The following is a 13,820-nucleotide window of genomic DNA, read 5'->3' on the forward strand; positions in this document are numbered from 1 at the left end:
CACTGGGGAGCTCAAACACAATCCCACTCAGGCCAGGCCTGGAAGAAGGGGTGGGGGGGGCTACAGCCAAGGACAGGATGGGGGGAGAGGGAGGTGGGGCTGCAGGGTAAAAGCGTGCTGGCTGGCAGGGCTGTTTGTTCACGGATTCTGTTGGCTGCGATCTCCTTTCATCCCAGCGAGTGAAGTGCGCACACCGCGCAGCTCCAGCTCGGAGCCAGTGTCGGCTGCGCGCAGACCCCATTTATCACGCCGCGTTTGATGGACTATTCCTCCCGGAGGATCTGCGCTCCCAGACACTCCTCGCGCAGCCAGGATCTTTGAAACTCAACAGGGGCTTCTTTAAAGGGGCAGGGGAGGCGCGCTGCCTCCCCCACAAGCGGCTTGTGAACATATCAACCTGGGTAGAGAGGTCGCAGTTCCTGAGGACGCGGGGCCCTTCCCAGACATAAATCAACAACCGGCCCCAGTGCCCAACTCATGCGTTTGCTCGTGTGTTTTTCCTCAGCTCTCCAGGATGCACCCCGACCCTGGGCTCTCAGTGAGTGGAGGGGGAGATTCCCTTCTAAAAGAGCCTGTCATCTTGTCCTTCCTGTCACTGCCACCAAGGTCATCTTGCGTGCATCAGTGGAGGCCGCCAATGGGCATTTGCCTGGGGCTTCTGCAAGCCCAACAAGGAGCTAAAGCTTGATGTGCATGCTCTCACGTCTTCCTCATAGCTATCTGGGGAAACTGAGGCCCAGAGGGGCTAGACCCCTTGCCCAAAGTCACACAGCCAAGAGAAGACAGGGCTGGCCTCAAACTCCAATCATCTCTAGTCTAAATCTGATCTTAACCACCACCCACCCCCAGGCTGCCTGTCAGATGGGTTTTAGGTCCAGAATAGGATTTCTTGACCTGAGTTGGGCTGCTAATCACAAGGTCAGCAGTTCGAAACCACCAGCCGCTCCACAAGAGAAAGATGAGGCTTTCTACTCCCGTACAGAGTTACAGCCTCGGGAACCCACCCAGCAGTTCTACCCTGTCCTATAGGCTAGCCTTGAGAGCCCATCGCCTGAAAGGGTTTTCTATACCCACCAACAGAGTAACCTAAAGGTTAGAGCAGTGGTTCTCAACCTTCCTAAGGCTGCGACCCTTTCATGCAGTTCCTTATGTGGTGGGGACCCCCAACCATAAAATTATTTTCGTTACTACTTCATCACTGTCATTTTGCTACTGCTAGGAATCGTCATGTCAATATCTGTTCTGCAGGATGTATTTTCATTGTTACACATTGAACATGAAGCATAGCGACTAATCACAAAACAATATGTAATTATGTATTGTGAAATATTTATTTCTAATGACAAATAAATGCAATTGTGTCTTGAAGCATGGTGTAGCATGGGTAGCAGTCTTCACGCCGGGTACTCGTAAGTGGGCGTCCCTGCACGTGAGCGGACCCACCTGGAGACGATAGAGGAGCGGTATCTCGGTTCCTAAGGCCACCAGAAAGATGTGTTTTCCGATGGTCTTAGGCGACCCCTGGGAAATGGTCGGTCCACCCCGACCCGCTGGGGAAGAAAGGCCTGAGAATCGCTCTGTAACAATTACACCCAAGAAAACCCTATGGAGCAGTTCCGCTCTGTCACACCTGGGCTTCCTGAGTCACTGCGCTGGAATGTTTGTTTGGTGCACTCGCTGGAGCAGCGGTTCTCAACCTGTGGGTCTCGACCCCTTTGGGGGTCAATGACCCTTTCACAGGGGTCGCCCAAGTCATAGCAGAAGCAAAATAACAGTGATGAAGTGGCCACGAAAATAATGCTATGGCTGGCGGAGGGGGGGGCGGTCACCACCGCATGAGGCACTGTATTCGTGGCATGAGGAAGGTTGGGGACCGCTGCTAGAAGGCCTGCTGTGTGTCAGCCTGGCCTCCTCTCCTTCAGAGAGCAGGGAGTCGGGAGGCCGGTGGAGCGTGGGGCAGGGGACGGCCAAGCCAGAGTGAGGAACTCTGCGCTGGCCCAGCCTCCTGGAGCAGGCAGCCGCGTGAGGAAGACAGAAGGCCACGTGGCCCCCAAACCACCCTCTGGACTTGACAACCAGACAGGCCTGTTTCCAAACCCAGCTCTGCCGGTCCTGGTCCTGGCCGTGTGGCCTGAGGCAGTTAATTTGACCTCCCTGAGCTGCAGTTAGGAAACACACCCTCAGGCCTGATTTGAACGCGTGGTCCTTGTTGACCGGGCTCTTTCCCCAGCCCTGGGCTGCCTGTCAATAATGGAGGAATGCTCAGAAGGCTTGCCCCTGGGTTGACCCTGCCACATTTCAGACTCCTAACAAATGCTCAGGTATAATGCTTCATGTTCCCGTCGTTTGGGGGTTACTGATCGCTTTATCGATAGGGCTGCTTCTGTGAGTCCCATGATTTATCCTTCCTGCCCCCACCGCCCTGTGTGGCCCTGGGAGAGCCATTCATGCTCCTGAGGCACAGAACCCCGGGCATCACCCACCCAGGCCTCTCATGCACCAATACTGAGCATGGCCGCAAACCAAACCACCCTGGGAACCTTCAGGAGACCAGTACAATGGTGGCCCTGATGTCCTTGGGGGACCCTGCTGCAGTGACTCTGGTCTCAGCCACGTGGCTTGCTTTGACACATGGGGCCTCAATAGGTGGGGGGTGTGTTGGGACATCTTTCCTTGGGGCACTCCCTCTTAGAACGCTGCCTCGAGACTGCCATGCTGTAAGGAAGCCCAAACTAGCCACCGGAGAACACTCCAGGAGCCCAGCGAAGAACCCCGCCCATAGCCAGCACCAACTGCCAAAGTGTGAGCCGGGCCTCTGGTCTAATCTCATCCGCATGAGTGACCTCAAGTCCCCCCTGCCTGCTTGGGACTTTCCCAATGTTGTCACTCCAAAGCCCACTCTCCAGGAGTCACCCTGCTATGTCCCAGGCAAGCAGGGTATCCTACTGACCATTGGAAAACAGAATCAGAAGAAATTATAAATGGTGGTTGCTAAGGTACGCAGCAATGAACCGCTGAAGCAAGTCCCTAATATGTGCCAAGCGCAGAAATAAGCCCAATATTCCAATCCATGCGTGTTTTACGAGCAGTTCCTATTATTACTCAACATGCGAAGGCACTCAGGTGCAGGTCTGTGGAGTAGTATCTCAAGGTCAGGCAGTCAAACAGCCTCGGGGCTAAGGTTCAAACCCTAGTCTAGCCCCACCTATAGGCTCAACTCCCTCCTCCCCCAGAATGGTCACCACAAAACCTTAAGTGTTTTGCCAGAGAGGAATCTGCCATTTGCCAGAGAGGAATCCACAGTTCAGAAAGATGTGACTTCCACAGCCCACAAGGCAGGACAGCTCACAGGGATGGATGGATCCCTCTGTTCGTCTCAGTCTAATCATCAAAAGAGCCGCACCATTGCCTAGAGCTGTTAAGGAGCCGTGGTGGTGTAGTGGTTACGCACTGGGCTGCTAACCACGGTTCAGCTGCTGGAAACACCAGCTTCTCCTCGGGAGAAAAACGAGGCTTCCTGCTACCGTAAAAGAGCTACAGTCTTGGAAACCCTCCGGGGCAGTTCTACTCCGTCCTACAGAGTCCTGATGAGTCGGAATCAACTTGATGGCCATGAGTTTAGTTTTTGTTTTATGTGGCCAAGTCCTTTTGCCACAAAAGGTACCCTACCTGGGCTTGGGGTTGCTTTTCGATTCTCAACCAATGACTGATTCACAAAACAGCCGAGTCTCATGGTGGTGCAAAACCCCCACTCCCACCCCTTGACGCACCACGTGTGTCAGAGCAGACATCCTGGGGAACTTGGACCCCCAGCCTCGTGATGTGCAGCTGAGCGACTATCACGGGTCCCACCCTGGGCTGTCCAGCCCACCCTTGACCCCTGCTGATCGCCCACTTCTACAACTACAGCACTGATCTCAGGCTCGGTGACAGTGGCTACTCCCACCCATCGGCTTTCATGGCCACCTTTTCCTTTTGTTTAATTTCGAGATTACCTTCTATTAATTGTCAAAGCCACAGTTTGTTTTTCCATTTACAGTGCTGATATAAAAGCATGCGTTCTCTTCGTGAAAGAACATTCACTGTGTATCCAGCCTCACGCGGGTGTTGCTCGGTCCCTCTGAGTTGGTTCCGATCCTGGATCCTGTAGTCCGGTCCACTCTTGTAAAGATTGTCAGGAGAGACCAGACCCTGGTGATGGGTGGCAGGGGACCGCGCAGTGTTTTGTTCTGTTGTGCACAGGGTCGCTATGGGTCAGAGCCGACCCAATGGTACCTAACAACAACATCGTGCACAGGGACCCTGTGTTCAACAGAACAAAACACCAGCCTGTGCTGCTCCATCCTCACAATTGTTCCTGTGTTTGAACCCATTGTGGTAGCCGCTGTGTAGTCCGTCTTGTTCAGGGTCTCCCTCTTTCTCACTCTGCCCCTACTTTATCAAGCATGATGTCCTTCTGCAGGGACTGGTCTCTCCTGACGACATGTCTAAAATACACGAGACCAAGTTTTGCCTTCCTTGCCTCTAAGGAACATTCTGGCTGTTCTTCTTCCCAGACACATTGGTTTGGGTTTTAGCTTGTGATTTTGGTATAATGCTTTGTAGAAAACCATTCCTCCAACTCAGTGACTTAGAGCAGCAAGCATCGATTTCAAGCCGTGGATCTGGTTTGGGCTGGCTTGTCTGTGTGTCTAGGAGGCAGCTGGCTGTTGGCTGATGGAGGCCAGCTTCACTTGGGGCAGCCAGGGCAACTCAGCCCAGCTCCATATGTCCCCAGTCCTCCAGCAAGCTGGCCTGGGCATGTCCGCCTGGCAAGGGCCGAGATGCAGGAGCCAGCCAAGTGGAAACGTGCAAGGCCCTGGCGTCATCACTTGCAGCACATTCTAGTACCAGAGCCAGCTCTAAGGCCAGAGCAGATGTCAGGCAGGGAGGCCCAGGTTCTGCATGCTGAGGGAGAGTACCTGCCAAGGGCATGGGTACAGAAAATGCTGGAAAACTGGGTCGGCGATGTCATCAGGGTCTCATATTAGTCATCCTCTGTGGTGCAGTCCCTGGGACTCACAAACAGTTAGTGCTGTTGGCTGGTACCCAAAAGGTTGGCAATTTGAGCGTACCTAGACGTGCCTCGGAAGAAAGGCCTGGCCATCTCCCGGGAGTGCTCCATGAGTCAGGAGGTGAGTGTTGTAGGTTATGTGGCAGCAGCAACATGCTTGGTATCGCGGCCATTTCCTGACTGGCATGCGGTTTTGCCTCGGGGATCTGGAAGGTAGCTATGTACTCTTGTCACTCACTGCCAGGGCATGGATGCCGACTCACTGCAACCCTACTGGACAGGGTAGAACTGCCCCTGTGCATTTCTGAGACCATAACTGTTCACAGGAGTCGAAAGCCTTGCTTTTCTCCCTCAGAGAAGCTTTTGAACTTCAGACCGGGTGGATTGCAGCCCCTTACGTAGCCACTATGCCACCAGGGCTCCTTTGTACTATTACTAGCCCCCATTTCACAGTTCAAGAAACTGAGGCTTATAGAGATGAAGTCACACAGCCAGGTCTAATCCGTGCCTAAGCTCTCATTCTATCCACTGAGCTACCCCCTCCCCAGCCAACAGCTTCCTGTGCGCATTAGTGATTCCACAGGCAGGAGGATGGCCTCTCCCAAGGTTCCCACCGAGGCCGAAGCCGGTCTATTCTCCAGCCAGAAGTTTCTGCTGATGGGGTGGGGTGGTCTGCTCGTGAAATGGAAGCCCCTTTGCCCTGAGAGACAGCTCGGCTAACAAAGGGCAGCCTTCCTTTCCAGCATGTCCTCCAGGAGGGAAAGAGGTGGAAACCACAATAGGGACAAAGCCAGAGCTTCAGTGGCTTGCAGACTGGGGCGGGGAGCCCACAAACATCACCTGCCAGGGTGGACTTTGGGCCTCTACTTAAATCCTGCCTCAGCACAAGAAGGGTTTGTTCTAAAAGTGTGGCATTGTAGGATACTCATCTTCCCAACATGATTGCTAAAGACAAAACAATGGGTGCATAAGCAAATGTGGTGAAGAAAGCTGATGGTGCCTGGCTATCAAAAGATATAGCATCTTGGGTCTTAAAGGCTTATAGTCAAACCAGCAGCCATCTAGCAAGGAAGTAATAAAGCCCACATGGAAGAAGCACGCCAGCCTGCGGGATTATGAGGTGTCAACAGGAAAAGGCATCAAAAGTTCAAACACAAGTAATCAAACTGACATGAAGGGGCATAGGCAAGGTGGAGACCCAAAGCCCCCCTGTAAGACAATTGGACAGTCCCTCACAGAAGGGCCACATAGAAGGGATGATATACCCAGGGTGCAGCATAGCACTGATGAAACACACCAATATCCTCTAGTTCTTTAAAATTCCTTCCTCCCGGCAGAGGCACGGGAGGCTGAGTGTCTGTGTTTCTAGGAGGCAGCTGGCTGTTGGCTGAGGGAGGCCAGCTTCACTTGGGGCAGCCAGGGCAACTCAGCCCATCTCCATATGTCCCCAGTCCTCCAGCAAGCTGGCCTGGGCATGTCCTCCTGGCAAGGGCTGGCGTTCCTCAGTGGGCCTGGACCATAGAGCAGCTGCATAGCGAGCAGCTGCCCAAGGAGGACATCATCACGTTTCTGCAGGACCACAGCTCAGACTCGTTTCTTACAGAACACAAACTATTAGGAAAGATCAAACATGTGGCTAAAACAGCAAGCAAGGATCATCTAGTTACAGCCTATAACCATCTTTTTGAAACTAAGCATTTCAAAGGCTCCGAAAGCACAAATAAAGTCTGTGAGCAGGTGAAAACTGTGAAGGTTACTGATGACAAACCCAAAGAAAACAAGTCTGAAGAGGCTCTGCAAGAGGGTCCACCAAAATATACAAACTCTGTTCTTAAAACGGGAGACAGAACCAACGTTCCCAAGAAGGGTGATGCTGTTCGTGTTGGTAGACAGGAACACCACAGGATGGGACTGCTTTTGGTACTAATATCCAAGCAAGTGCCAAGAAGAAGAAACATGCCAAGCCTTTAAGGTTGAAGGTTGGAGTTGGCAAGGTTATCAAGGTTGGGATGGAGCACTCTTGACTACGAGTAAGGGAGAAAAGGCTCGACTAGAGATGGAACCAGGATGGGCTTATGGGAAGAAAGGACAGCCGGATGCCCACATTCCACCACATGCAAAACTTATTTTTGAAGTAGAATTAGTGGACATTGATTGAATTGGCAGTGCTTCAAGTCTAAGGACAACAGCAACAATGATAGCACCTGCCCTTGAAGAAACTTCATGTAACTAGAGCTGGTGACCATTATGTTTAAGGGAGGAGTCGACTGGTAAGAAGTTAAAACCTGTCTATTGAGAAATGTGATCCCATATCCATGAAATCTAAAGAATTTTATACAACTCTGTAAACTATTGGTTAAAGAGAATTGATTTCCCTTTTACCTTTGTGTTGTAAACTGCAAGGCTCAATATAAACTTATCCACTAAAAAAATAAAAATTCTTCCTCCCACTGTTATGGTGCTAGTTTTAAACCTGGCTAATCTTGTTAGTCCATCGTAGGTAGCTGGGTACAACCAAGATCTTTTGATGCACGAAACTCAAGATAGATTATCCCCTCAGAAACAGCTTCCTGAGCATACAAGAAGAGATTGGGGTGGGGATGGGGGGTGACAGATAGCTATGATGGCTGTATAACCCCACTCAAAGGGAATGAACATCAGAATTTAAGGAGAATGGATACATGGGATGGTGTAAGCTAAAGCAAACATAAATGAATAAATAAAATAATAATAGGGTTGGGGAAGGAGGGGATAAAGGGGGGCTATATCAAGGAGTTCAAGAAGGAAAGAAAATCTATTGAAAACTATGAGGGCAGCAATCGTACAATCATGCTTGATCTAATGGAACTATGGATTATAAGACTATCTGTAAGTGCTTCTAATAAAATGTTTTTTAAAAAGTCACCTGCTAGCAAGGCCGCAGGACAACAGTGTGGTTAGAAGACAAAGGCTATTGGGTAAAAGAAGCACCAGAGATGGTCCAGGCCCATGGCCAATGGCCCAGATGGGGAAACTGAGGTTCAGACTGAGCCACAGCCCCGCAGTCCGATGGAAGCTGATTACGCCTGGTTACTCCTCCTGCCTTGAGATGATGCAGGCTCGTGGCTGGCCCCCGGTGGGCTCCTCCAAGGACTCACCCCGAGCAGGAGGCCTGCCACGTGCTCAGGGCTCATCCAGGCGTCTCCGGGAGGGAGTCGGGCCTTGCTCCAGCTCTTGTGCCTTTTCTTCAAGGAGACTCCTCAGGGGCAGTGCTGGGGGACAGACACCATTCATTATGCCCACTGCTCACAGAGATCCAGTCTCCAAGGCAGATAAGGCCCCCTATCTTAGGCTGGAGAGCAGGTGGGGGAGACGGAATTATGACCCCCCTTTGTAGATAAGGGTTTGGGAGTACCAGCCTTGAGGCTGTGAGCGCGCACTGCATCAGGGCAGGCTCAGCATCGTGCAGGGAGTGTCCACCAGCCCTCGGCAACGTGGAGGCACTGGGGACAAGGTCACAGGATGGGCTCCCTGCCCCTGGCCCCCTCCCCCAGGGTGACATCGCTGTGTCTCCAGGTCCCTGTCACTCAAGGGCAGGTACAGACTGCATCAGGACGTTTCAAAGGGTGCTCCCCAGGGTGCCCTCAGAGCACTGGGAAGGGGGAAGGGAAAGTGTCACCCTGGCCCTGCCTGCCTCCCCCCACCCCCGCTGCTTATCTGATGTGCTGAGATGCCTTGTAGGGTCTCCTTGCCACAAAGGGCGTTTCTACTTTAAAGGAATCTGTTGAAAGCCTGGACTGGCTGGGGCTTGAAGGTCCTCCTGGAAGGGGGGGGGGCGGTGGGCACCAAGGGTGAGGCTAGGGTAGTGGGCGGCGGCATAGAGGTTAGGCCAAGCCCCCACCCAGGCTGACCTTCCCGAAGTCACCCATCTCTCCAGCTCCTCCCGGGACAGTCTTCCCAGCGGCCAGCAGCTGCCTCTGGGGAAACATCATCTGTCATTGGGCCCCACCAGGCTGGGACGGGTAGAGATCGGCTGAGAGGGTGTTGGGACCCGGGATGGCACTCGAACAGTCAGCCCCAAGGGCTGGACTGCCAGAGTGAGGTGTGATTGGAAAAGCTAGCTGCGTGATGCCTGCCCAGACCTTGCTCAGCATGTGCTTGTAGACAGGCTTGTGTAAATGGCTCTGGAAGACAATTAGCTCTCCTCTCCTGGGAACACACCCTCCTCACTGTCTGGAGAGCCGAGACAGTCCCTCCATCCACTGCTTCAGCCCTGGGCTTTCTGGGCTGTTAAAGGGGAGAGTGCCCTCCGCCTTGCAAAGTTTTCCCTGGTGTGCAGTGGACAGCTCCTTGGTGCTGCCTCCACGGTGTCCTGTCCCTTCTGACCCACATTGTCCCAACTCACCCGTCGTGTGGCTTAGACATAGGAGGGCTTGAGTGGCTTTGCTCAACCAGTGTCCTCCTGCTCACAGGGATGGGCACGTGACTCAAGTCTGGCCAAGTGCAAGCCAAATTCTGAGACTTGGATTTCAGCGATTACTGGGTGAACTGGATGCTCATTCACTGAGGGAGCTGAGGGTGGCCACTCTGGAAGCAAGAGTGGCCCAGCCCAGCAATGGAGAAGGAGACAAGGCTGTGGTCCCAGGCAAAACAAAGCAGCTGGGTCAAGCCTTGCCTGAAGCAGGTCTGCCTCTTTTTATTTTTTTACTTATATAAGCCAGCAGATGCCCTATATTACCCATTTGAGTTGGGTTTCCGGTCACTTGCAGCCCAAATGGGAGAACTGAGGTTTGAATGTACTGCAGGGGTAGTGGCTGGGCTGACACAGAGGCCACCCACGCTTGTGTGCAGAGCAACAGAGCAGCCCACGTGAGATCACGGGCCTGCACATCAGACAGACTTCCACCTCCTCTGTGCTCTACTGGGTGACCCCACGCCACATAGCTTCACCTCTCTGGGCCCCAGCTTGCTGATCTCTCAGGCGATAATATGATGATGATAATATCTGCTTTCTCAGGGTTCGTTAAAATGTCACCCAATGAAAGCATCCTGCAGTTCCCGGCCCACAATAAGCACTCAAGGAATGGTGGTTATTTCTGACTACAGCATTGCAGTTTCATTAACTATCATGCGTCCTGCCTCCCTTCCGTCTACTGCAGCCTTCGTAGTATGCTGTTTCTTGCTGCTTGAGGCCAGTAGGGAGCTCCCTGAGGTCTGGGGTGGGGCCAGGCTCTGTGCTCTACATGGGGTGAATAGGGGGGAGTAGTCATGGGGCCGGATCACTTAGTGGAGCATACATGAACCAGAGGACCCACTGTGTCTAAGAATCAACAGCCCCACAAGGCAGGCTCCCATAAGGACAGATAAGGGAACTGAGTCCTACCATGGTGAGATGAAGGTCAAAGGCCCAAGGTCACCTGGGCCCGTCTGGCTGGGGTCCAGAGGCAGCCTCAGTGTAGGGAGGAAGCACAGGCTGCTGTATAGCTCGAGGCAAGGGAAGGGAAGTTTGGTAGTTACAAAATTTCATATCAGCTTGATAAATAGAGTGAAGGGGTGGAGTCTAGCCTGTCAATCAGGTCACAGCCTGATTGAGGCCTCCTTGTGGGTGTGGCCTTCTCACGAGGATTGTGGGAACTTCCTCTCTTCTTCCCTGGAGGTGGGACACTCTCTCTCTGCTTCATATTCCTGTTGACAAGCAAACCGGAGCCACGCTGATGGCAGCCAGAGCCCTGCAAGATGTGTCCACCACCATTGGATCCACAGGACTTTCCACCTACCAGCCTGTGTTCTTCCTGCATTTGGCATCATTGCATGTGCTGCGTGAGTCTGAAGAGGAATTCATGGGCATATGGGTCAATATCGAACTTAGAGACTTGATCTGGGCTTGACTGAGATGTTTTATTAATGCATAATTACATCTTATGTGTCAATCTATAAAGACAGATAGATATAAATATATAAAGAGAGATATACAGTCCTCTCTTACTCATGTATGAGTGCTTCTGGATTTGTGTCTCTAGTCAACCCAGAAGAACGCTGGAAGGCGGCCCCTGAACAAACTGGGTGGTGGGTTTCAGGACAAACGGCATCTTTGCTTTATTGCTACTTCATTGTCATTGTTATTCTTTCTTCGTGATACCAGCCCCCGTGGCGTTGTGGGTTACTCAGCCGTTTGAAACCACCAGCCGCCACACAGGCAAGAGTCAAGGGTCTGTGCGCCCATAAAGATCCAGTCTGGGAAAGGCCCTGGGCCAGCTCCGCCCTGTCGGACAGAGAGCTCGCTGTGAGTCAGAATCCGCTCGATGGCAGTGCGTTCAGCTGTGAGTTTTTGAGTCTTCAGTTCAAAGCAAAACAAAACCCACTGAAATCCAGTATCGCTAAAAATAATGATCATGATAATGATGATATAGAATCACCAAATCATCTCACGTTTTGGGGCCAGTCCCTGGAAAAGGGCTTCGGGCCGGAGAGAATAGAAGCCCAATGAAGGAAGGAAGAGCCTCCGTGAGATGGACTGACACCGTGGTGGCAACCACGGGCCCCTCAAAACAGGTGTAGGGCTGGCGCCGGACTGAGCAGTGTGTCCTGCCGGGCGCTCGGCCTCTGGGAATCAGAGCTGGCTCCACAGCGCTTGACCAAGACAGACTTCCATTACCATGGCTGGGAGGAAAGCATGCGAAAGAGGGCGTGGCCAGATGACAAGTGGGAGGGGCTCCAGCCGACGTGAGCGGGCTCCTAGAGGAGCCGAAGGTCCCTGTCTGCAGGTCTGGGTCTCTGAGGAGCTCATGCCTCTGACCCCACTGCCTGTCCACACCCGGTGAGAGGGCTCCCAACTCCCGACTCCCGACCGCGGTTGTGAGTGTGCGGAGGAGACAGGGCCTACGGGCCTGAGAAACACGTTCCAGAAGGATCTGGAAGGTTCCGGAGCTGGCTAGGGCAGGGGAGCCTGAGCTCACCTCCCCTCACACACAGACAGACACTGAAGAAAGGGGCTCAGAGGCCGAGTGTCGTGCGGAAGGTCTGGGGACCTGTGAGCCCTGGAGCCGGTGTTCCTTCAGGCAGCGGAAACCCTTCTCCCAGGGGCCCTGCCAGGACCAGAGGGCACAGGAGCCCCCTCCTTCCCTGCACAGCCATGACCACAGCTGTGTCCACGGCCTGAGACAGGCCGTCTAGTCTCCCACCCGCTCTGCTAGGCACGTGATCGGCTGGTGTCCCCTCCTGTGCCACCTGCAGGGCCACTCTTGGTCTGGCGACGTCTTTGGTCCATCCTCACAGGGCTCTCCCGTGTTCACGGCTCCTGCACTTGACCAAACACAATGTCCTTCCCTGGTGACGGTCTTTTTAGGGAACTAAGTGTAGAGAGAGCCACGACTCAGCCCAGATCACCCAGCCAGGGGGAGGCAGCTTCCATGTTAGAATTCACGTCTGTCTCCCCAACCCCACAACCTCGTTCCGCTCCCCCCCTTCCCCAGACAACCCAACCACTCCCCAACACATCCTGACCCTCTACAGCCACGCTGGGCAGAGGACAGCGACCCGGGGGCCTGACCAGGTGGGAGGAGCAGAGCTGGCCACAGCCGCCTCTCTCGGGAAGTGGAAACCCTGCACGGGAGAGCAGACATCCTCCCTGCTTCTCCGCAGCCCGGAGGCAGAGGTGACTGTTACAAGCATCTTGGGACCGTGGAGGAATCAGCTCTGCAGACCTTCAGCACCTCAAAGCACTTTGATTTTAGTTTCCTTCCGTTCCTCTCAGCTCTGCGTATTGATCCACCACGGCCTCCCTGCCCCCGTCCTCCACCCCACCCGGCAGTCCACACAGGCACCCACACTTCTCTGAACCCCCGTCTCCCTGAGAAGTTGTCAGTCATGCCTCAACAGCTCTGGTCCCTGGAGACGGACATCATGCTCAGTAGAGGGTCAGCGAGGTGGAGTGGCACAGGGCTGCAGCCATGGGCTCTGGCACAAGCACCACTGTGAGGATGGCACAGGACCGAGCAGTGCTTCGCCCTGTTGTGCACGGGGTCACTATGGGTCGGAACCAGCTACACAGCATCTAACAGCACCAAGAGCACTCCACGGTGCTCAGCGATGCTGGCTGCCTTCCTGAGGAGCAGCCGCCTAAGCTCAGACGCCCACACCAGACCGGCCTGGGAGCTGCCCTCCGGCCATCTCATGAACTACTCCAGGGAGACTGGCTGTACTTTGTGGCCATGCTCTCCCAGGACCCAGGTCAGCAGTGTCAGGGTCCAAGTGTCCTCAGGCATTCTTTTCTCCAAGTCTTGCTCCTGTTGTCCTCCTCGAGCCTAGGGCAGGGCCCAGCTTGTGCTCAAAGTTCAGAGACCCTGATGCCCACAGCTGGCAGTAAGTGCAGCTCTGTACTGGGTCGCTGTGTGTGTTTGGTCACCTGACATAACCGCCGGTGACTCCAGGACCTCACTTGTCAAAGGAGCATAACAGTGAGTTGCTAGTGCGTATAGAATTGTGGTGCAGTGTCATGAGACTTGGACAGCAAACGCCACAGCACCGGGCCTATCCCGAGCACTCAACACCGACGAGCGGGACTCAGAAAAGCAGAGCAGTAGGGGATATCAGCCAGCAAGGCCTCCTTCTGCTGTCTTTTGCCACCTGCCCGTGAATGCATCCACACCTGTAACACTGACCTTAATGTCAGCTTGGCTAAGCCACGGCTCCCAGTGCTTCGGCCAAACACTGAACTACAGTGAACCCTCGTTTATCGCGGTTAATCGGTTCTAGACCCTACCGTGATAAATGAAATTCCGCGAAGTAG

General features: G+C 53.7%; 1 pseudogene; it reads left to right on the forward strand.

Moving 5' to 3' along the window:
- Positions 1 to 5,644: 5,644 nt before the first annotated feature.
- On the forward strand, positions 5,645 to 7,211 carry LOC101651059 (annotated as a pseudogene).
- Positions 7,212 to 13,820: the final 6,609 nt, after the last annotated feature.

This window comes from Echinops telfairi, unplaced genomic scaffold (assembly GCF_000313985.2).
Source record: "Echinops telfairi isolate 266 unplaced genomic scaffold, ASM31398v2 ScPeMD7_7457;HRSCAF=8495, whole genome shotgun sequence".
Lineage (NCBI taxonomy): Eukaryota > Metazoa > Chordata > Mammalia > Afrosoricida > Tenrecidae > Echinops > Echinops telfairi.